This window comes from Oncorhynchus keta, chromosome 21, assembly GCF_023373465.1.
Source record: "Oncorhynchus keta strain PuntledgeMale-10-30-2019 chromosome 21, Oket_V2, whole genome shotgun sequence".
Classification (NCBI taxonomy): Eukaryota; Metazoa; Chordata; class Actinopteri; order Salmoniformes; family Salmonidae; genus Oncorhynchus; species Oncorhynchus keta.
This window is the reverse complement of record NC_068441.1, coordinates 30,723,210-30,745,074: the sequence shown is the minus strand read 5'-3', so window position 1 is coordinate 30,745,074 and position 21,865 is coordinate 30,723,210. Positions and strand designations below refer to the sequence as shown.

At 42.8% G+C, this 21,865-nt stretch overlaps 1 pseudogene; it reads left to right on the top strand.

Annotated features, from left to right (window-relative positions):
* The window catches only part of LOC118399893 (citron Rho-interacting kinase-like), an 88,308-nt pseudogene that overhangs the window by 26,263 nt on the left and 40,180 nt on the right, over positions 1-21,865 (top strand).

The window sequence follows — 21,865 nt, the reverse complement described above, 5'->3', positions numbered from 1 at the left end:
ACAACAGCAAAGGACCTTGTGAAGATGCTGGAGGAAACAGGTACAAAAGTATCTATATCCACAGTAAAACGAGTCCTAAATCGACACAACCTGAAAGGCCGCTCAGCAAGTAAGAAGCCACTGCTGCAAAACTGCCATAAAAAAGACAGACTGCGGTTTGCAACTGCATGTGCAACTGCACATGAGGGCAAAGATCATACTTTTTGAAGAAATGTCCTCTGGTCTGATGAAAGGAAAATAGAATTGTTTGGCCATAATGACCATAGTTATGTTTGGAGGAAAAAGGGGGAGGCTTGCAAGCCGAAGAATACCATCCCAACTGTGAAGCACGGGGGTGGCAGCATCATGTTGTGCAGGTGCTTTGCTGCAGGAGGGACTGGTGAACTTCACAAAATAGATGGCTGCATGAGGAAGGAAAATTATGTGGATATATTGAAGCAACATCTCAAGACATCAGTCAGGAAGATAAAGCTTGGTCGCAAATGGGTCTTCCAAATGGACAATGACCCCAAGCATACTTCCAAAGTTGTGGCAAAATGGCTTTAGGACAACAAAGTCAAGGTATTTTAGTGGCCATCACAAAGCCCTGACCTCAATCCCATAGAACATTTGTGAGCAGAACTGAAAAAGAAGGCGAGCAAGAATGCCTACAAACCTGACTCAGTTACACTAGTTTTGTCAGGAGGAATGGGCCGAAATTCACAAAAAGCTTGTTGTGGGAAGCGTGTGGAAGGCTACCCAAAATGTTTGACCCAAGTTTGTAGCAATTGAAAGGCAATGCTACCAAATACTAATTGAGTGTATGTAAACTTCTGACCCACTGGGAATGTGATGAAAGAAATAAAAGCTGAAATAAATCATTCCCTCTAGTGTTATTCTGACATTTCACATTCTTAAAATAAAGTGGTTATCCTAACTGTGGGGCGGCAGGGTGGCCTAGTGGTTAGAGCGTTAGACTAGTAACCGAAAGGTTGCAAGTTCGAATCCCCTAGCTGACAAGGTACAAATCTGTCGTTCTGCCCCTGAACAGCCAGTGAACCCACTGTTCCTACGCCGTCATTGAAAATAATAATTTGTTCTTAACTGACTTGCCTAGTAAAATTAAGGAAAAATAAATAACTAGGATTAAATGTCAGGAATTGTGAAAAACTGAGTTGAAGTGTATTTGGCTAAGGTTTATGTAAACTTCCAACTTCAACTGTATGCAGTACATGAGTTTCAGGTTTAGGGATGATAATCTTCACCATAAAAATGCACCTTTGATAATAAAAGCATTACATGCATAATCACATTTCTGGTCACTTTTGATGGTGTTTTCCCGCTAAATGGAACATTTAGCTTATAGCCTACTATGGTGTGTGCATTGCTGCATTTTTAATGTGAAGAAATAGCCTAATAGTTTATCAACATGTTAAGCTAAATGTTGTGTGCATTGCTGCATTTTTAATGTGAAGAAATAGCCTAATAGTTTATCAATAGTTTATCAACATGTTAAGCTAAATGTTCTGATCTGTTGCGTTAGCCTTGTTGCATAAATAAAGGTTTTTGATGCTAGTGGTTGTATTAATTTGGGATCTATCACATCCCACAACTGTCCCAGACTATGTTTGGAATATTTATTTCTCCCACAATAGAATACATCAACTTTTGTACTATGGGGAAAGTAGATTGACATCGGCTAGTACTTTTGCTGTTTGTTAGGCCTACTCATCTTGTTGGCTGACAAAAAGTAAATGTGGACAGTTCTTCCAACATGCGCCTCAGAATTGGATAAGGATGCGTGCAGTTGTGTCCCCAATGTGTCTGTCTTCACTTGTAGCCTGTGAGAAAGACCCAATCACGTGATGGAGAGCCATGTGAGTGAGAGGTGTTTCGGAGCACACAGCATGCAGGGAGAAGGGAATTATAATTATTATAATCAGCCCAAGGTCACAATGGCCTCTGGCCGCAAAAAGCATGGCTTTTTTTAGGGGGCATTACAGCCACGCAAAGGGGACGCTGCTGGGAAATTCGAGGCATTATCAAGTCCTTGTCAAATTGTGAGTGAGAGAATGATGAAGTGTGTACAGCCAGCGCAAAAAAAACAAAGCAGAGCTCATCCCTTTCTTGCGACTTTTTTCTAAATCATCATTAGAGTTGCATCATGCTATCAGACCTCAGGATAAGACCAGGATACAGACAATTCGAGGTAACAAAAGTTTATTACAAAAACAGCGGGCAGGCAAACAACAGGTCAAGGGCAGGCAGAGGTCAGTAATCCAGAGCAGAGTCCGAAAGGTACAGAACAGCAGGCAGAGGTCAGTAATCCAGGGCACTGTCACAAGGTACCGAACGGCAGGGTCAGGGCAGGCAGAATGGTCAAAACCTGGAAAACTAGAAAACAGGGACTAGAGAGAAAACAGGAGTATGGCAAAACCGATGGTGGGCTGAACAGGACGAACTGGCAACAGACAAACAGAGAACACAGGTATAAATACACAGGGGATAATGGGGCAGATGGGTGACACCTGGAAGGGGGTGGAGACAAGCACAAAGACAGTGAAACAGATTAGGGTGTGACAATGCAGCCTTATAATGTAACACAAATCTAAACATATAGCCCAATGTTTGTATCACAACTAAAGTTACATAAATAACTCTAAATGAAGCATATAGGAGTACCTGTTTCTTTGTTAACCGCTTTTATTCAGCTTTGTTCAATTGTATTCTTCATACTATAAAATAATGCCACGGAATTCTAAGCAAATCTTGTCTGCTAAATGAACTAGTGCAGACCACAGCCATATGACATAGCCAGATCAGCACCAAACATGAGGACAACTGGGATTATGCGATTCTGTTCTTCTGAAATAGACCACATTTTCTTCATATCATGTTTCTTTAGACCTGTTTAAAATAAATAATGGATTTATAGGGAAGGTGTAAGCTGTATCACATGGATTTATTAGACTTTTTCAAATGTAGATGTTCCAAAGGTTTGCACCAGTGGAAGCCAGGAGATGCTAAATGTGTTTATGTTAAGTAAAAATGGTCCATTACCATGAGACCAGCAGTTATTTGCTTGACAATTACCAGCTGACGAAAGTTTGTGAACGCCACAGCCCTAATTGGAACTGACCCTGTATATATCTTCTTACTTTCTCATGTTCTTATTTCTGGAGTGTTTTTGTTCTACCTTATGTTATTTGTAATGCAACATTGATATTGACAACTGCATTGTTGGGTTTGGAGCTTGCAAGAAAGGCCTTTCACTGTACTTGTGCACGTGACATTAAAACTACATGTTTACTGTTATATTTATGTTGGTAACTGGTTTATAATAGCAATAAGGCACCACCTGGGGTTTGTGATATATGGCCAAATTACCACTGCTAAGGGCTGTATCCAGGTACTCCACTTTGCATCGTGCATAAGAACAGCCCTTAGGCGTGGTATATTGGCCAATATACCACACCTCCTCGGTCCTTATTGCTTAAATGTAATAGCAGTTATAACTTTCATATACTAACATTGATTAATGTGGAGATGATGACTAAGGTGACAGTAACTCTGATGTCCATTTTGCAGGTGGTAACCCCCAGGGTACCTGTTGGGACACAGTACTACCTGTCCTCTGAGGTGCTGAGAGCTATGAAAGGGGATGTCCCAGTGTACCTACGGCCTGGAGTGTGACTGGGGTCATTGCTTACGAGATCATCTACATCAAGTCTCCCTTCACTGATGGCACCGCCACCAAGACCTCCCACAATATCATGAACTTCCAGGTAGATCCTTTTCCAATATACACTAGGGCTTGAATTGCCAGGGACCTCACAATACGATATTATCACAATACTTAGGTGCCAATACAATGTGGATTCTCACAAATCTTTATGATTCGATATTGAGATTGTGTTGCGATTTGATTTTATATACATATTGCTCACCATGTCTGCTACAGAGAGCATGAAAAAATGTGTTTTGACTATAGACAGACCCACCACTCACTGTGCTTCGAATAAAGAAAACATATTGTACATAGCATAATCCACACACACACGCACAGTAGTAGTAGCAGTAGTAGGATTCACTACAGTCTGGCATGACAGATCACTGTGTGGGGGATCCTCAGGTGTCCTAGGAAAAGGTGCTAGGAAAAGGCTGTATATATATATATATATATATATATATATATATATATATATATATATATATATATATATACAGTGGGGCAAAAAAGTATTTAGTCAGCCACCAATTGTGCAAGTTCTCCCACTTAAAAAGATGAGTGGAGGACAGATGAGCCTCTCAAAGAACATTGTAACATTCATCATAGGTACACTTCAACTATGACAGACAAAATGAGAAAAAAATCCAGAAAATCACATTGTAGGATTTTTAATGAATTTATTTGCAAATGAAAATAAGTATTTGGTCACCTACAAACAAGCAAGATTTCTGGCTCTCAAAGACCTGTAACTTCTTCTTTGAGAGGCTCATCTGTCCTCCACTCGTTACCTGTATTAATGGCACCTGTTTGAACTTGTTATCAGTATAAAAGACACCTGTCCACAACCTCAAATAGTCACACTCCAAACTCCACTATGGCCAAGACCAAAGACACCAGAAACAAAATTGTAGACCTGCACCAGGCTGGGAAGACTGAATCTGCAATAGGTAAGCAGCTTGGTTTGAAGAAATCAACTGTTGGAGCAATTATTAGGAAATGGAAGACATACAAGACCACTGATAATCTCCCTCGATCTGGGGCTCCACGCAAGATCTCACCCCGTGGGGTCAAAATGATCACAAGAATGGTGAGCAAAAATCCCAGAACCACACAGGACCTAGTGAATGACCTGCAGAGAGCTGGGACCAAAGTAACAAAGCCTACCATCAGTAACACACTACGCCACCAGGGACTCAAATCCTGCAGTACCAGACGTGTCCCCTTGCTTAAGCCAGTACATGTTCAGGCCCGTCTAAAGTTTGCTAGAGAGCATTTGGATGATCCAGAAGAAGATTGGGAGAATGTCATGTGGTCAGATGAAACCAAAATATAACATTTTGGTAAAAACTCAACTCGTCGTGTTTGGAGGACAAAGAATGCTGAGTTGCATCCAAAGAACACCATACCTACTGTGAAGCATGGGGGTGGAAATATCATGCTTTGGGGCTGCTTTTCTTCAAAGGGACCAGGACAACTGATCCGTGTAAAGGAAATAATTAATGGGGCCATGTATCGTGAGATTTTGAGCGAAAACCTCCTTCCATCAGCAAGGGCATTGAAGATGAAACGTGGCTGGGTCTTTCAGCATGACGAAGGAGTGGCTTCGTAAGAAGCATTTCAAGGTCCTGGAGTGGCCTAGCCAGTCTCCAGATCTCAATCCCATAGAAAATATTTGGAGGGAGTTGAAAGTCTGTGTTGCCCAGCAACAGCCCCAAAACATCACTGCTCTAGAGGAGATCTGCATGGAGGAATGGGCCAAAATACCAGCAACAGTGTGTGAAAACCTTGTGAAGACTTACAGAAAATGTTTGACCTCTGTCATTGCCAACAAAGGGTATATAACAAAGTATTGAGATAAACTTTTGTTATTGACCAAATACTTATTTTCCACCATAATTTGCAAATAAATTCATAAAAAATCCTACAATGTGATTTTCTGGATTTTTTTTTCTCATTTTGTCTGTCATAGGTGAAGTGTACCTATGATGAAAATTATAGGCCTCTCTCATCTTTTTAAGTGGGAGAACTTGCAAAATTGGTGGCTGACTAAATACTTTTTTGCCCCACTGTATATACATATTTATATATATATATATACACACACACACTCTATGTATAGCCTATTCATTAGGATGAGGTAACATGTTCATGAGAGAAAAGCTTGTGTGGTAGAGTTCAGAATCACTGAATAGCACTGAGATGTGATTAGAAGACGGCAAGAGCCTTTAATTGACCAGATATGGCAAATTTCCTCATTGATGGTCACTATTTACAATTGTTGTCAGCGTAAATAGACGAACCTGTGGAATTATAATTACTGTGAGCAATTCAAATTTTATAAGAGGATTTACTGGAATGTCTTTCCTTCCATGAAAGAACTCTGATGTTTTGACCCTGATTGAAATAAAATTGTAGCTAAATTCAGTTGTGAGTGTCGCCTGTCCAGGCACTTGATCATAGAGCTACTGTATTAGGATCCTTTGTTTAATTGACATGTTCTGTTAATTGTCTATCATATCAGATGTGGCCTGGGTGGCTGTTCACCCGCCCAGATTAAATGGGCTATTTGTCAAATATGCTATAATCAAAGGAATGTTAGTGAATCCAAATACTTCATAAGGATAAAATACTGTTAAAGATTATCATTGGATGGTGTGATTGCTGTGTGTCTGAAATGCAGAGAATTGTGTGATTGGTTTGTGTTTGTGTGTTGTGGGGCTGTGTTTGTTGACAATTGAGTGAGTGCAGAGCAGATAGAGTGCTAGGCTATAGGGCTCCAGCTGATTAGCCCGAGCTGCTGCAGTGAAAGAGAGAGAGGGAGACACTACAGTGTATGTATTAATGGGAGAGGGGGAGGGAGACAGAGGAGATTGTGTGTGCGTGTGTGTGTGTGTACGCCAGTTGCTGTGCTACATCCCTTCTCCTGCCTCACTCTTCTATCACTTCCCCCATTTAAAAAAAATCTGTTGCCTCTTTCACGGCTTACCTCTCTCACACTCTCCCCCTCTCTTCCTCATTCGTTCTCCCTTCCTTCCTCACGCAGCCCTCCCTCCCTTACTTCCGACGCTCCATGCCGAAGATGATACCTCCAAATTTGAGGAGCCTCCGGAGAAGCCTCGGCCCTGGCGAGCGGATGCCTAGCGAGACCCTGTGCGGCAGAGCTTCCAGGGCCAGGACCTGCCCTTTCTAGGCTGGTTCTTCAGCAGGGAGTTGACAGCACTGGCCAAGTCTGAGTAAGTACTGTACCTTGAGCTGCGTCAGTCAGTCGAACCCCTCTCCTCTCCCCTTGATAAGGGTCAGTCACAGGTGGTGGCTGGTTTGCCTTGTGGGTTGAAATTGAGCATTGCCACAGCAACTCCACAGCAACACTCTCCAGGTATCCTCCAACCAATATATGCTGCCTGGGTCTATTGGCTGTTTTTTCTCATCCTGCAGTGGCAGTGCTTGGCTGGTGGCTTTATAATGGCTTGTTGGCGATGTGCTGTCAGACCGAATGAGGGGATCCCCCCCCCCCTCTCTCCTGTCTCCTTGGAGACAAGCCCCTATTTCATGCATTCTAACTGACCGTTTTTACCATTGTAACACAGCTGTCTGATTGAGAAATTCATGTTGGGATTGAGAATAAGAGGACTGCCAGTGGTTTGTTGGCATCTGTCTACCTCTTCGACAGCTGTGGAGATCAGACCGATCAGAGCTGTGTGGTCGGAGAATGTAGCTTTCTTCTATTATTGAACCCTCACAGAGCTGGTTGGTATTCCGGTGAGTGTGTCGATGTCGTGCACTGCTGTGAGGTAGAGGAGACTCTCCCTCTTCTCCCCAGTTGTGTGCATGTTAAAGGACTCTGTCTTTGTTATTGCCCCTTGGTGTATAACGGCTTTGCCAGTTTGACAGTGGGGTGGTTTGGTTGGTAATTGACTCAACTAGTTAGGGGTTTGCTAAATGCTAATTCCCTAATAATGCACCAGCTGCATTTCTAGCACTAACTGTTCCCTGCGGCAGGTTAATTGCAGAAGCTGCTAGATACAGAGGAGCAGGAGGACAAAAAAGACCAAAAAAATACCAAACAAAAAGCAAGATTGGGCTAGTCAGAAAAAGGAGGGATGCAGATTGGTGAAGATAATGTATTTCTATGGAAACCGGGATGTTATTTGTCCCCACCCCCATTGTTCTCCCTTTCTTTCTCTCTCCCCCGCTCTCTTCCCTGTTTTTACATTCACATATTTTTCTTCTCTCCCAAGGTGCTGTAGAGCTCTAACAAACAGTGATCTGTTTTTGGTTTTCTTTTTTGCTCTTCTTTTAATGATAACAAACAAGCAGCTCAATCAAGATAGAAGTTTATGTTGCCTGTGCAGAATTTATTAAAATGCTCGTTATGCCCAATGAGGGGAAAATGCAGATCAATCTAGGCAAAATGCAAATGGGCATCTGTTTAGCAGACTTGGAGCAGATGGGATCTCCTGTAGCTGACCTGTGCAAACATGTAACCACACAGAACCTGCCCAGCCATCAGTCCTGGCTATCTTAGACAATGTAGCCAGCACTGACCATCCATCTATTACCTCTGCACAGTGTGATGCCGGCAGCAATACCCATCGTGTGTTCGCTGTTCGCCAGCCTCCTTCTCTCCCAGGGGCATTGAGATGAGGGATATATCTCGCTCAGTACGCCCTCAAGGAAAACTGGTGCTGATTTTGGTGGATGCATGTACCCATTTCTGTCATTTCAATGTATCAGTCAGTTTCAATCTGTATTAATGTGTTGGCGGTACTGATAACTCTAGGAAATGTGCTGTTGTCTTTACACGGCAGATTTCTATTTAGACATTTGACTATTTTCTCATGGTTTGTATGTTCATAATTTGACAGGCCATTTGTCGTTATGTAAACAAGATTCTCTGTGATAGATATTGGTGAAAGTGGAATCTATATTATATGCATATGCAAATATTAATTCATGTCATTCACATATTTTTATAGTAGTCAGGGAAAATACAAAATGGTTCAAACATAATCCTTTTTGATTGAATCTATAAAAGCACGTTTTCCATCAGAGCTGGCCAGAAAACTAAATGGATCCCTGTCAGATTTAAGCTTACACATAGCGCTTCATTTCTATGATATATTGTGATCTGTAGTGGTGAAGGAATGACAGCAAGATAAGTCTTCGTTTTTTAAGAGTTAGGTCTAGACATCATCTGTTTACTCCTATGACAACAAAAGCATAAGCCCCAAAACAATGAAGCCTATGATAAAAAAACAAGTGAAGAAAGTCTTATTTTAAGTCGATAGTTCCGTCCTCCAACATCAAGCAGTGGGTTTATTGTCCCTTCCCTTTAATATCTTAATCCTCTCAATCAGTCATCTAATTACCACAAATGAACCTTCTAAGCATTAGAGGATTGACTTCAAATTCAATGTCTGCCGACTCGGTCTTGACTTTTCAGATTGACTCAACATAGTCTAGAATAGATAGACGCCGTACCAAATTATATTGAGAGAAGAAATAGGCCTAGTTGCTTTGAAGCAAAGCTAAATGAAATGGTATTATAAATGCATTATTTTTTAGCTTGAATGGCAGTCATAAAATAAGCTATTGAGTGCCAATAAGAATGACACATATTTGTCAAACTCAAGGAGCATATGCCTTTGCGTTCAATTGAAAATGTATTTATTTTTGTCAAAGAATGGTGCATTAAATGTGTTCTCCCTTATGCCTTTTCCTAGGCCAGTGGCTTCAGGCCTCAACTCTCCTGCCAAAACCAACTCCATGGAGAAAAAGCTTCATATTAAAAAGCAAAGAACTAGTTGAAACTCAAGACAAATGTCACAAGGTAATGTGCAGCTTCTTTTTTTTTTTTGCTTTTTCCCCTGGAAATTGGCCACATGTTAATGAGCATTTTATATTTATTTTAATAACTAATTGAAAATCACAGAGAAATTAGGAGATTGTAGTGGAGTTAGAATGTGGATGATGCGCAGCATAGCATACATGGCAGACTCTCTAGCTGGGTATTGATTTCAGTGCAACTATAACCAATATAGTCTTATCTAGAATCAGCTTTTAAACCAATCAATAACAGTTAATTAATTATGTATTGATTACCAGATATCGCCTGCCCTATCTTGTGACATTGACAGTGATATGGGGCAAACTTTAAATATAAGCACCTTTTGAGTGACAATATCCCTTCTCCTTTGATAAAATTGTACACAACTCTGAGAAACCTTTGAGTGACAGTACAATATTCCGCTGTCTCCTGTGGCTTACGCCCTAGATGGAGCAGGAGATCTCTAGGTTTCAGCGCAAGATGACTGACCTGGAGTCAGTTCTGCACCAAAAGGATGTGGAGCTTAAGGCCTCTGAGACCCAGAGGACCATCCTGGAGCAGGACCTGGCCACCTACATCACAGAGTGCAGCGTGAGTACCTTATTATAGTGCATGATCTCAAAATATGTCAGTGTGTTGGTTTCTTATCTACATCTATACATACAGTACATCAGAGTTCAGTGTGACTACCTTATAGCGTGTATACTGTTACATCAATGTTGCAGTAAAATACATCTTGAGGTGATTTATTTTAATGCATTGTGATTCAATTACAATGTGACACGTGTGCATGTGTTTTGTGTGTTTTTTTTGTGCATGCATGTATGTGTGTGTGATATATGCATTTGAACAGAGCTTAAAGAGCAGCCTGGAGGCAGCCCGTGTGGAGGTGTCTCAGGAGGATGACAAGGCTCTGCAGCTGCTGCATGACATCAGAGAGCAGAGCAACAAGATGCAGGAGATCAAGGAACAGGTAGAATTATACTCCCCTATGGTGAACATCATGCTTACTAAACTCACACCAAGGGTCGTATGCATCAAGCATCTCAGAGTATGAGTTCTGATCTAGGATCAGACCCCTCTGTCCATCCAGCTCAGCCTATCCGTATGACGTAAAAGGCTAGTCGGATCCTAAATCAGCACCTACTCTGAGACACTTGATACATACGGCACCAAACCTACTAACTAACCATCTGCCTTTGAGTTGTGTCCAAAACTCAAGACGTCTCCCCTTGTTAGATGTTCTTCTAAAGGAAACGCCATTTTGTAGACGTTCCTAAATCCAGAACAAATCAAATTCACTCTAGTAAGAACCAATGATGTATATCTATGATCAGGACTCCTGAAATCACTGAATGGTTGATGAGAACCATTTTAGTTCATTGTGTAGCCTAGGCCTAGCCAGTCCAGTGTTACTGTTCCGCTCTTCCATCTCTGCCTCATATTATGTATTATAAGTTCATCATTGGAACATCCATCATACAGGAAACTCTTGCACATTTGCAATGCATATACACTTTAATGCAGTATATTGCATTCATTACCAATTCCTCTCACAACAGTATTTATCTTTCTTATAACTCAATTCTGTGACCCTTCAAACATAGACACAAGGACACACACACAATCCTTTGTAGAAACTAGCCTGGCGTAGCTCTGCAGTCTATCTCTCTGGTCTGGTGTGAATCTCTGTGGTAGGACATCTAGGAGCCAGTGGATGATGCCCTCTGTGGCAGTAAGAAGTATGAGAGAGGGAGAGTTCCACACCCACCATAGGGATCAGGCTTAGCAGGGATCAGGCTTTTTGTCTGTGATTCATCATCATACACTGTCCAGCAGCAGAAAGGCTCATTCTACGGCTGTTAGTACAATAAGCCGTATAAACCCACTGTCTCAATGAGAAGCTAATTCTACAGCTGTTAGTACAAGCCGTTTAACCCCACCGTCTCAATGAGAGGCTCATTCTACGGCTGTTAGTACAACAAACCAGCCCTGGTCGGATATTATCAATTCGAAATGGGTTGGTGAATCATAAATGAAAAAGCGTACTTATTTTGACAATATATATATATATTTTTTTTATTTCACCTTTATTTAACCAGGTAGGCTAGTTGAGAACAAGTTCTCATTTGCAACTGCGACCTGGCCAAGATAAAGCATAGCAGTGTGAACAGACAACACAGAGTTACACATGGAGTAAACAATTAACAAGTCAATAACACAGTAGAAAAAAGGGGAGTCTATATACATTGTGTGCAAAAGGCATGAGGAGGTAGGCGAATAATTACAATTTTGCAGATTAACACTGGAGTGATAAATGATCAGATGGTCATGTATAGGTAGAGATATTGGTGTGCAAAAGAGCAGAAAAGTAAATAAATAAAAACAGTATGGGGATGAGGTAGGTGAAAATGGGTGGGCTATTTACCAATAGACTATGTACAGCTGCAGCGATCGGTTAGCTGCTCAGATAGCAGATGTTTGAAGTTGGTGAGGGAGATAAAAGTCTCCAACTTCAGCGATTTTTGCAATTCGTTCCAGTCACAGGCAGCAGAGAACCGGAACGAAAGGCGGCCAAATGAGGTGTTGGCTTTAGGGATGATCAGTGAGATACACCTGCTGGAGCGCGAGCTACGGATGGGTGTTGCCATCGTGACCAGTGAACTGAGATAAGGCGGAGCTTTACCTAGCATGGACTTGTAGATGACCTGGAGCCTGTGGGTCTGGCGACGAATATGTAGCGAGGGCCAGCCGACTAGAGCATAGAAGTCGCAGTGGTGGGTGGTATAAGGTGCTTTAGTGACAAAACGGATGGCACCGTGATAAACTGCATCCAGTTTGCTGAGTAGAGTGTTGGAAGCAATTTTGTAGATGACATCACCGAAGTCGAGGATCGGAAGGATGGTCAGTTTTATGAGGGTATGTTTGGCAGTATGAGTGAAGGATGCTTTGATGCAATATAGGATGCCGATTCTAGATTTCATTTTGGATTGGAGATGCTTAATGTGAGTCTGGAAGGGGAGTTTACAGTCTAACTAGACACCCAGGTATTTATAGTTGTGCACGTATTCTAAGTCAGAGCCGTCCAGTGATGCTGGACGGGCGAGCAGGTGTGGGCAGCGATCGACTGAAAAGCATGCATTTAGTTTTACTTGCGTTTAAGAGCAGTTGGAGGCCACGGAAGGAGAGTTGTATGGCATTGAAGCTCGTCTGGAGGTTAGTTAACACAGTGTCTAAGGAGGGGCCAGACGTATACAGAATGGTGTTGTCTGCGTAGAGGTGGATCAGAGAATCACCAGCAGCAAGAGCAACATCATTGATGTATACAGAAAAGAGAGTCGGCCTGAGAATTGAACCCTGTGGCACACCCATAGACTGTCAGAGGTCCAGACAACAGGCCCTCCGATTTGACACACTGAACTCTATCAGAGAAGTAGTTGGTAAACCAGGCGAGGCAATCATTTGAGAAACCAAGGCTGTTGAGTCTGCCAATAAGAATGTTGTGATTGACAGAGTCGAAAGCCTGAGTCAAAAGCCTTGGCTTATACTGATTATAAGGAAGCGGTTTGCCATCCTGAAGGCTGGATGTCATTATAGCAGGGATCTCCAGCAGGTCGATCACAGGCCACCTATGAGTAGCTCACCAAACAATTCTGAAAGTGTATGTATTTTTCATGTGTTCCATCGCAAAATGTCATGAAAAAATATCACAAGTATAAGACACCTCAAGCTCCCGGCTACTATCCAGTCAATTCAACATTGGCATTAAAAAGTTAAAGGTACCACAGTCTCCCAAATCATTTCCAGCAACGTTGCCCCTGCATGTCTGTGGTGTGCGCATGTCTCATTCAATTCGTGAGAGAGAGATTTTTTTTCAGCCCTTTAAAATGGTTTTCCATTTCTAATTTAAGCATGGACATGGACTCAGAACATCCAATTGTATTGTTTCTCTATAAATAATAGTAATTTTGAGAGTGAAAAACTGAAAAAATCCCAAACCAGGATAAACAGAATTCAGAAAAATACAAAGAGAGCCTATTTGAAAGCTAGGGTAAAATGTATGAGTAGCTCGCAATGTTTCATAATTTAAAATTAGCTCTCAGGCGTCACTGCACAGCTATTTTCAGGTTTCTCCAGAGACGTTTGATCGTGTTCAAGTCCGGGCTCTGGCTGGGACACTCAAAGACATTCAGAGACTTGTCCCGAAGCCACTCCTGCGTTGTCTTGGCTGTGTGCTTAGGGTTGTTGTCCTGTTGGAAAGTGAACATTAGCCCCAGTCGGAGGTCCTGAGTGCTATGGAGAAGGTTTTCATCCAGGATCTTTCTGTTCTTTGCTCTGTTCATTTTTCCCTCGATCCTGACTCGTCTCCCAGTCCCTACCGCTGAAAAACATCCCCACAGCATGATGCTGCAACCACCATGCTTCACAGTAGGGATGGTGCAAGGTTTTCCCCAGATGTGACACTTGACATTCAGGCCAAAGACTTCAATCTTGGTTTCATCAGACCAGAGAATCTGGTTTCTCATGGTCAGAGTCTTTAGGTGCCTTTTGGCAAACTCCAAGCGGGCTGTAATGTGCCTTTTACTGAGGAGTGGCTTCCACTCTACCATAAAGGCCTGATTGGTGGAGTGCTGCAGAGATGGTTGTCCTTCTGGAAGGTTCTCCCATCTCCACAGAGGAACTCTAAAGCTCTGTCAGAATGACCATCAGGTTCTTGGTCATCTCTCTGACCAAGGCACAATCTCCCACGATTGCTCAGTTTGGCCAGGCAGCCAGCTCGAGGAAGAGTCTGGGTGGTTCCAAACTTCTTCCATTTAAGAATGATGGAGGCCACTGAGTTCTTGGGGAACTTCAATGCTTTAGAAATGTTTTGGTACCTTACCCCAGATCTGTGCCTCGACACAATCCTAAATCGGAGCTCTACGGACAATTCCTTCGACCTCATGGCTTGGTTTTTGATCCGACATGCACTGTTGACCTTATATAGACAGGTGTGTGCCTTTCCAAAATAATGTCCAATTAATTTAATTTACCACACGTGGACTCCAATCAACTTGTAGAAATGTCTCACGGATGATCAATGTAAACCGGACAGTCTCATAGCAAAGGGTCTGAATATTTATGAAAACAAGATTTGTTTTTACTTTTTATATATTAGCAAAAAAAAACTGTTTTCACTTTGTCATTTTGGGTTATTGTGTTTGTAGATTTCAGAGTTTTTTATTTAATACATTTTAGCATAGGGCTGTAGTGAAACAAAATTAGGAAAAAGTAAAGGGGTCTGAATACTTTCCAAATGCACTGTATCAACAGTTTTGTAGTTCTCGAGATGTCCGATCCTGAGACCACATATTGAGTCTCTCGTGTCAGATACATTTCTACTTGGTCTTGGACAGTGAGGACTTGTAACCAGACCAGCGGAGTAAGCAACTCAATTATCAGCTTCCATTCAGAAAGTTGTGTGCTCACTATTAGTAAGGGGAGACGGGGAAATTGTTACAAAAGTCTTTAGATCTATTATAGACATGTTGGCGAACCTATTGGACATAGGCCTTCAGTGTGTGACCGGCTCTTGATGATAAAAGGACAGCAACCGTAATTCCAGAAATCATGTAGGAGAGTGCACTTTTTGTAAAACACAAAAGGGCTAGTGGCTATACACAGGTATATGCCCGATACACACTTTCTTTCAGTGGGCATTGCGTATACTCACTTCTTAATCCCTTCTGTTGTGTATCAAAGTAGTGTAGTGGAGGTATATGACATATTAATGATGTAGTACAATAGCGAAATCATGCACAAAGTGGCCTACACATTCGCAAAACACGTCAAATATATTCACATGCGCACAGCACACACAGCCTAGTTTCAGCATTATATTATCTGCAGGCAGCAAGAGCGTAGCTGGTTGGTATTTCTACTTATGATACACTACACAATCAAAAGTATGTGGACACCTGCTCGAAGAACATCTCATTCCAAAATCACGGGCACCTCTTTGCTGCTACAACAGCTTCCACTCTTCTGGGAAGGTTTTCCACTAGATGTTGGAACATTGTGTTGGAACATTGTTGTGGCTACAAGAGCATTAGTGAGGTTGGGCAATTAGGCCTGGCTCGCAGTCGACGTTCCAATTCATCCCATGGGGTTGAGGTCAGGGCTCTGTGCAGGCCAGTCAAGTTCTTCCACACCAATCTCGACAAAACATTTCTGTATGGACCTCGCTTTGTGCACGGGGGCATTGTCATGCTGAAAGAGGAAAGGGCCTTCCCCAAACTTTTGCTACAAAGTTAGAAGCACAGAATCGTCTAGAATGTAATTGTATGCTGTAGCGTTAAGATTTCCCTTCACTTGAACTAAGGGGTCTAGCCAAAACCATGAGAAACAGCCCCATACAATTATTCCTCCCCCACCAAACTTTACAGCTGGAACTATGCATTTGGGCAGGTAGCATTCTTCTGGCATCCGCCAAACCCAGATTTGACGTCGGACCGCCAGATTTTGAAGCATGATTCATCACTCCAGATAATGCATTTCCACTGCTCCAGAGTCCAATGGCGGTGAGCTTTACACCACTCCAGGCGATGCTTGGCATTGCAAATGGTGAACTTAGACTTGTGTGCGGCTGCTCAGCCATGGAAACCAATTTCATAAAGCTTCAGACGAACGGTTATTGTGCTGACATTGCTTCCAGAGGCAGTTTGGAACTTGTTAGTGAGTGTTGCAACCGAGAACCGATGATTTTTACGCGCTTCAGCACTCGGTGGTCCCGTTCTGTGAGCTTGTGTGCCCTACCACTTTGCAGCTGAGCCGTTGCTGCTCCTAGATGTTTCCACTTCACAATAACAGCACCTACAGTTGAGCTGTAGCAGGGTAGAAGGGTAGAGATTTGACTAACTGACTTGTTGGAAAGGTGGCATCCTATGATGGTGCCACATTGAAAGTCACTGAGATCTTCAGTAAGACCATTCTACTGCCAATGTTTGCATATGGCAATTGCATGGCTGTGTGCTCAATTGTATACAGCTGCCAGCAACAGGTGTGACTGAAATAGCAGAATCCACTAATTTGAAGGGGTGTCCACATACTTGTGTCTAATGTAGTGTATCTACCAGTAAATGCTAACTAAGGCAACAATGGGTATGCAAACCAGGGATTGAACAAGTTTGGTCCTTAGTCTTTGCGACGTGCAATTCAGTCATCATGACTGTTTGCATTAACATTTCTAAAGGCTTTCCGCAAAAACCTTCCCAATTAAATGTTGACTGCAATGTAGGCCTACCTGACAGAATTATATAATGCAGACTCTTATCAATGGGGAGGGCATTTGTTTTGCTCAATTGAATTAAAAGGCAACTACACCCTCCAAAAATATGTTTTCCCAGACCTCAAAAATGGTCTCCTGGTGTGGTTCAAGCATTGTTGTGGACATCAGTATGAAGATCTGGAAAAATCTATAGGAAAATATAGAATTTTTCACGCAGGGCTCCTTTCCTTCACACAGGACCCACTACAACACTGCATAGGGCCGATTTGAAAGACAGCAGTCCATTCACTCGGACATAATAAGCCAGTAGGGCCCAATCATAAGAATACAAAACAACCATTAGGCAAAGCATTTCCCAATCGAAATGTACCACTGTTACAACGCATTGCAAAAAACATTTCCCGTTTAACACACAAAGTAACCACTAATCTAAGGTTTAAATGCAACAACGTTTCACACAAGTTATTTTCAAAGAGATGGCTAACAACAGCAAGCGTGCTGCAATAGAAAAAACACAGTTCCATCCACCAGATGATTATCATTTGAAACTTAACTTCTTGTTGAAAGTTATTCTTGAAAAGGGAGAAGCTACAACATCCTCTTCAATAACACCTGCTGCAGCCACTGCAAACTAACCTACAACAAAAGCTAGCTAGAACTTGGGAAAAGAACTGCTCATGATCAGACAGTGACCGGTTGGCCTTTATGAAAACAGAAGTTTCCATTCATTTTTGTAAAAACCGTCCCACCATTACAAGTCAATGTGATTGGTTGATTCTTCTGTCACTCCAAAATGTTGCCCTAATACATTTGAATGGCAGATGCATTCTACCAAGCTTCTGATGGCCTGCTCAGCAATGGCTGACGTAGCTTGCTAAATGTATCTCCCCAGAGACCACAAATGGAAAATCCTGATTGGATCTTTTTTTCTCTTCAGTGTTAACATTTCTAACAAAAACTGAAAAGATTAAATCAGAACATAAATATATTATTTTATTCATCCTTAGAATTTCTATGAAAGTGTAGAAGGCTCTTATTGTTCCCCTCTGTGTTTGGGTTTAGTTAACATTTGTAGAGTGGCTCTGTTTGCCCTCAGCATGCATTTCTTTTCACCATTCTGAATGTTTAAAAGATCCATATGTTTTTCTGAAATATGAACACAGAAATAATGCACATTTTGAACTCTTCTTGTGGTAACGATTTGACAAAATTACAGTCATGGTCTTACAGCCATTGTCATTTTCTGGTCTCGGACCACTAGTCTCCCTCCCGGTCTCGGTCTTTACTCGGTCTCACCCCCCTCTCCGGGTCTTGGTCTTGACTCGATTCGCTCCGGTCTCGATTAGGTCTCGCTTTAGGTGGTCTCGAACACAGCACTGTATATTATGTCTCTTCCTTTGCCTTCTGCTTCAGGAGTACCATGCCCAGCTGGAGGAAATGCAGGTCACTATCAGACAGCTGGAAGAGGACCTGTCGGCCGCCCGGCGCCGTAGTGACCTGTACGAGTCAGAGCTTCGAGACTCCCGGAACACTAGCGAGGAACTCAAGAGGAAGGCTGTGGACTACCAGCAGAGAATCCAGAAGGTGTGTGTGTGTGTGTGTGTGTGTGTGTGTGTGTGTGTGTGTGTGTGTGTGTGTGTGTGTGTGTGTGTGTGTGTGTGTGTGTGTGTGTGTGTGTGTGTGTGTGTGTGTGTGTGTGTGTGTGTGTGTGTGTGTGTGTGTGTGTGTGTGTGTGTGTGTGTGTGTGTGTGTGTGTGTGTGTGTGTGTGAGAAACTGAGTAGGCCAGGAGAGGAGATTTTTCCTGTGTTGTCACTGAAAGTATTCTACAGTTGTTGTGAACTGTGAATGCTAATATGTTTGCATGTCTCCTCAAGGCGAAGGAGCAAGGGAAGACCGAGGTAGAGGAGCTTCTTTGCAAACTGGAGAAGGTATGTCCTAATGTCATGTCCATGGATGAACTGTATTGCTGAGGAGATAATAGACAATGTGCTCACCCATACTCTTCAAAATGGTTGGGTTCTGAATCCTCGTTTTGTAAAGTCCATAGGGAATGAAAGGGATAATATCACAAATGTATGTATTGCCTTGCACTGATGCGTTTTGGCCTCCGCCTTCTTCAGCATGCAGAGATTGGGTCCCATTATTAATAGATCAATTTCACACATTGACATTAGTCAGCTAATCTTTCATACTGTTTTTCAGACCAATGCTGAACAGCAAGTGAAAATCCAGGAACTCCAAGACAAACTTTCAAAGGTACATTTTCTATTGTTTTCTTCTGACGAGACACACTATGGGAATTGCTTCAACTGATAATTAGAAATGTTGTTAGATATTTGCCAAAAAAGGTTGACCTATCCCTTTAATGGACCCAATTTAATAGTTAGTCATCAGCTGTCATCACTGTGGTCCAATAGGTACAAAGCGCTGAATAGTTTTGATGTAATGAGTCATTGACATTCACAATTGACACCAGTTGTGATAAAAAAAACTATTCTTGGCGAAATGCTCCCGAGTGGCACTGCATCTCAGTGCTAGAGGCGTCCCTACAGACCCTGGTTTGATCCCGGGTTGTATCACAACCGGCCGTGATCGGGTGTCTCATAGGGCGGCACACATTTGGCCCAGCGTCGTCCGGGTTAGGGGAGGGTTTGGCCGGGGTAGGCCGATATTGTAAAATAAGAATTTCTTCTTAACTGACTTGCCTAGTTAAATAAAGATTAAATCCAATAATCATGACCTTTGCTCGCTCTGTGTTGGAAAACTTGACATTAAAAAGTAATGAAGCCTAAGGGGCTTTGTTGTCTCCACACGCTGTTTCATTTGACCCTTGACCCCCAGGCGGTGAAAGCCAGCACAGAAGCCACAGAGCTGTTGCAGAACATCCGTCAGGCTAAAGAACGTCTGGAGCGGGAGCTGGAGCGCCTGCGAAGCAAGGCCGACCCCAGCGACACCCTCCGACGACGTCTCAGAGAGACCGAGGTACAGACTAGACAGTCATATTTGTGATTGTTTGTTTTATTGTTTGCATTGTAAAATCCATGTATTTCAGTGTCGTTGACTGTCCTGTGGGTATTATTAAGAACTTGAATGTTGTGTGTCCTGCAGGAGGGTAAGAGGACCCTGGAGAACCAGGTGAAGCGTCTGGAGATGGTGGAGCGGAGGGAGAACAAGCTGAAGGACGATATCCAGACCAAATCCCAGCAGATCCAGCAGATGGCTAATAAGATCCTGGTGAGAGATGAGGGATAAAGTTCCTCTTAATACGCTGACTCCCCTCCAGTCCTCTATCCCTCTCTTCCTTACCCCCTTATCCCAGAACACAGGGTAGAGTGGGCACATACACACACACACAGCCGTATAAATTTGCACAGTCGGATGCACACACACACACACACACACACACACACACACACACACACACACACACACACACACACACACACACACACACACACACACACACACACACACACACACACGCACACACACACACACACACACAGGGAATACCCTGCTTGCTGCCCCATGGCACGCATACACACACATTTCTTTCTCTTGGGATGTCCCGCCTGCTGTCAAAAGCCACCACAGATCCGCCGCTCACACAGGGGACATCTTTCCTTACACATTCACGCTGGCTGGGCTGCACTCCAGCATGAAAGGCCACCACTACCACTGTGTCATGGACAAACAGCTCTTCCAAGCGAGTTTCTCTGTCATGGACTTAGTGACAGTGTGGATTGTGCTTTCATTATCCATACTGTGTTTCCTTTTAGGTTCATTTTGTAGTTTCTTCTTGTTATATTGTGTACATTGTGGATATTCATAGTTGTGTGTGTTTGCTGGTACAGGAGCTGGAGGAGAACCTGAGGGAGACTCAGTCCACAGCCCAGCGGATGGAGACTCACCTGGTGCAGAAGGAGAAGCTCTACGAGGACAAAATTAAGGTAGAGTGGACTTTCAGTCATCCTTGCGACCTGCATGATGAGCAGGCTGTCTTTCTATATTGAAAAGTGTGGATAAGTCAGCTACCTGGTCACCTGGCTTTGTTGATCCCCTTCAACCAGGGGCCATGTTCAATACGGTAGACCGTGGCAAAACAATGTTTGCAACTGAAAAACAGAAATCTGTGTTCTTATGGTCCGGTAGTACCGCCGCATTCACTGTTTCAGTTTTTCTCCCTGCTGAACACTACCCAGGTCCTTGAGGCCCAGATGAAGGTGGACATGGCAGACAAGGAGAGCTTGGAGTTCAAACGGGCCCACCACCAGGAAGAGGCCCGGGAGAAGTGCAAGCTCCTAAGTGAACAGAAAGCAGTAAGGACCATTTTCACAGAGATGTATATAAATAATACATTGTCAGAGAAAGAAGTAGAACTCAATCTCATCAATTCTGCTCCAACCTTATTTCTCCTGTTCAATTCAGTGATCAAACAGTGCTAAGAAACCAACATGAAACAAGGCGCTGCCGAAAAAGTTTTAACTAGCGAACTCTGCACTTTTTAACTGACTGCACTTTGAATCTAGTTATTTAAAAATGTTCTGCACAAAGCTGTGTTGATTGTCCATACAGTAGGTGCAAGACTGTGTAGTGCAACAGTGCTTGCATTTTGGAGAGGAAAATTCTGTGCAAAGTGAACATAATGAATTCATTCGCTTGTGTGTAAGTCGGTCAGTCGCGAGACTGTAGATAAAAGTGGAGATGAGAACAATTAATGAGACGCATCATAAGCTGCATGTTATAGAACAGAAACAAGCCAATTTAAGTGAGCAAGCTGAATAAAAGGGGCCATGTAGGCAGGAGCCTCAGAGATCTCTGCTACGGCTTGTGATTGTTTGAGGACAGATTCTCTGACATGTTTATGGGCCAACTTCTGTTTGTTTTCTTTGGCGCTACTCTCAATTTGTCAATGGGAATCTTGTGGAGGTTAAAGGCTGGGATAATTTAGAGTATTCTGTTACACCGGGTCACTCTGCAAAGTCCTGGATTAAGTCTGTAATCTCATTGATGTGATAGACTTGAGTTAGCTCCCGCTAATAGGATTTTGGACCAGGGCCA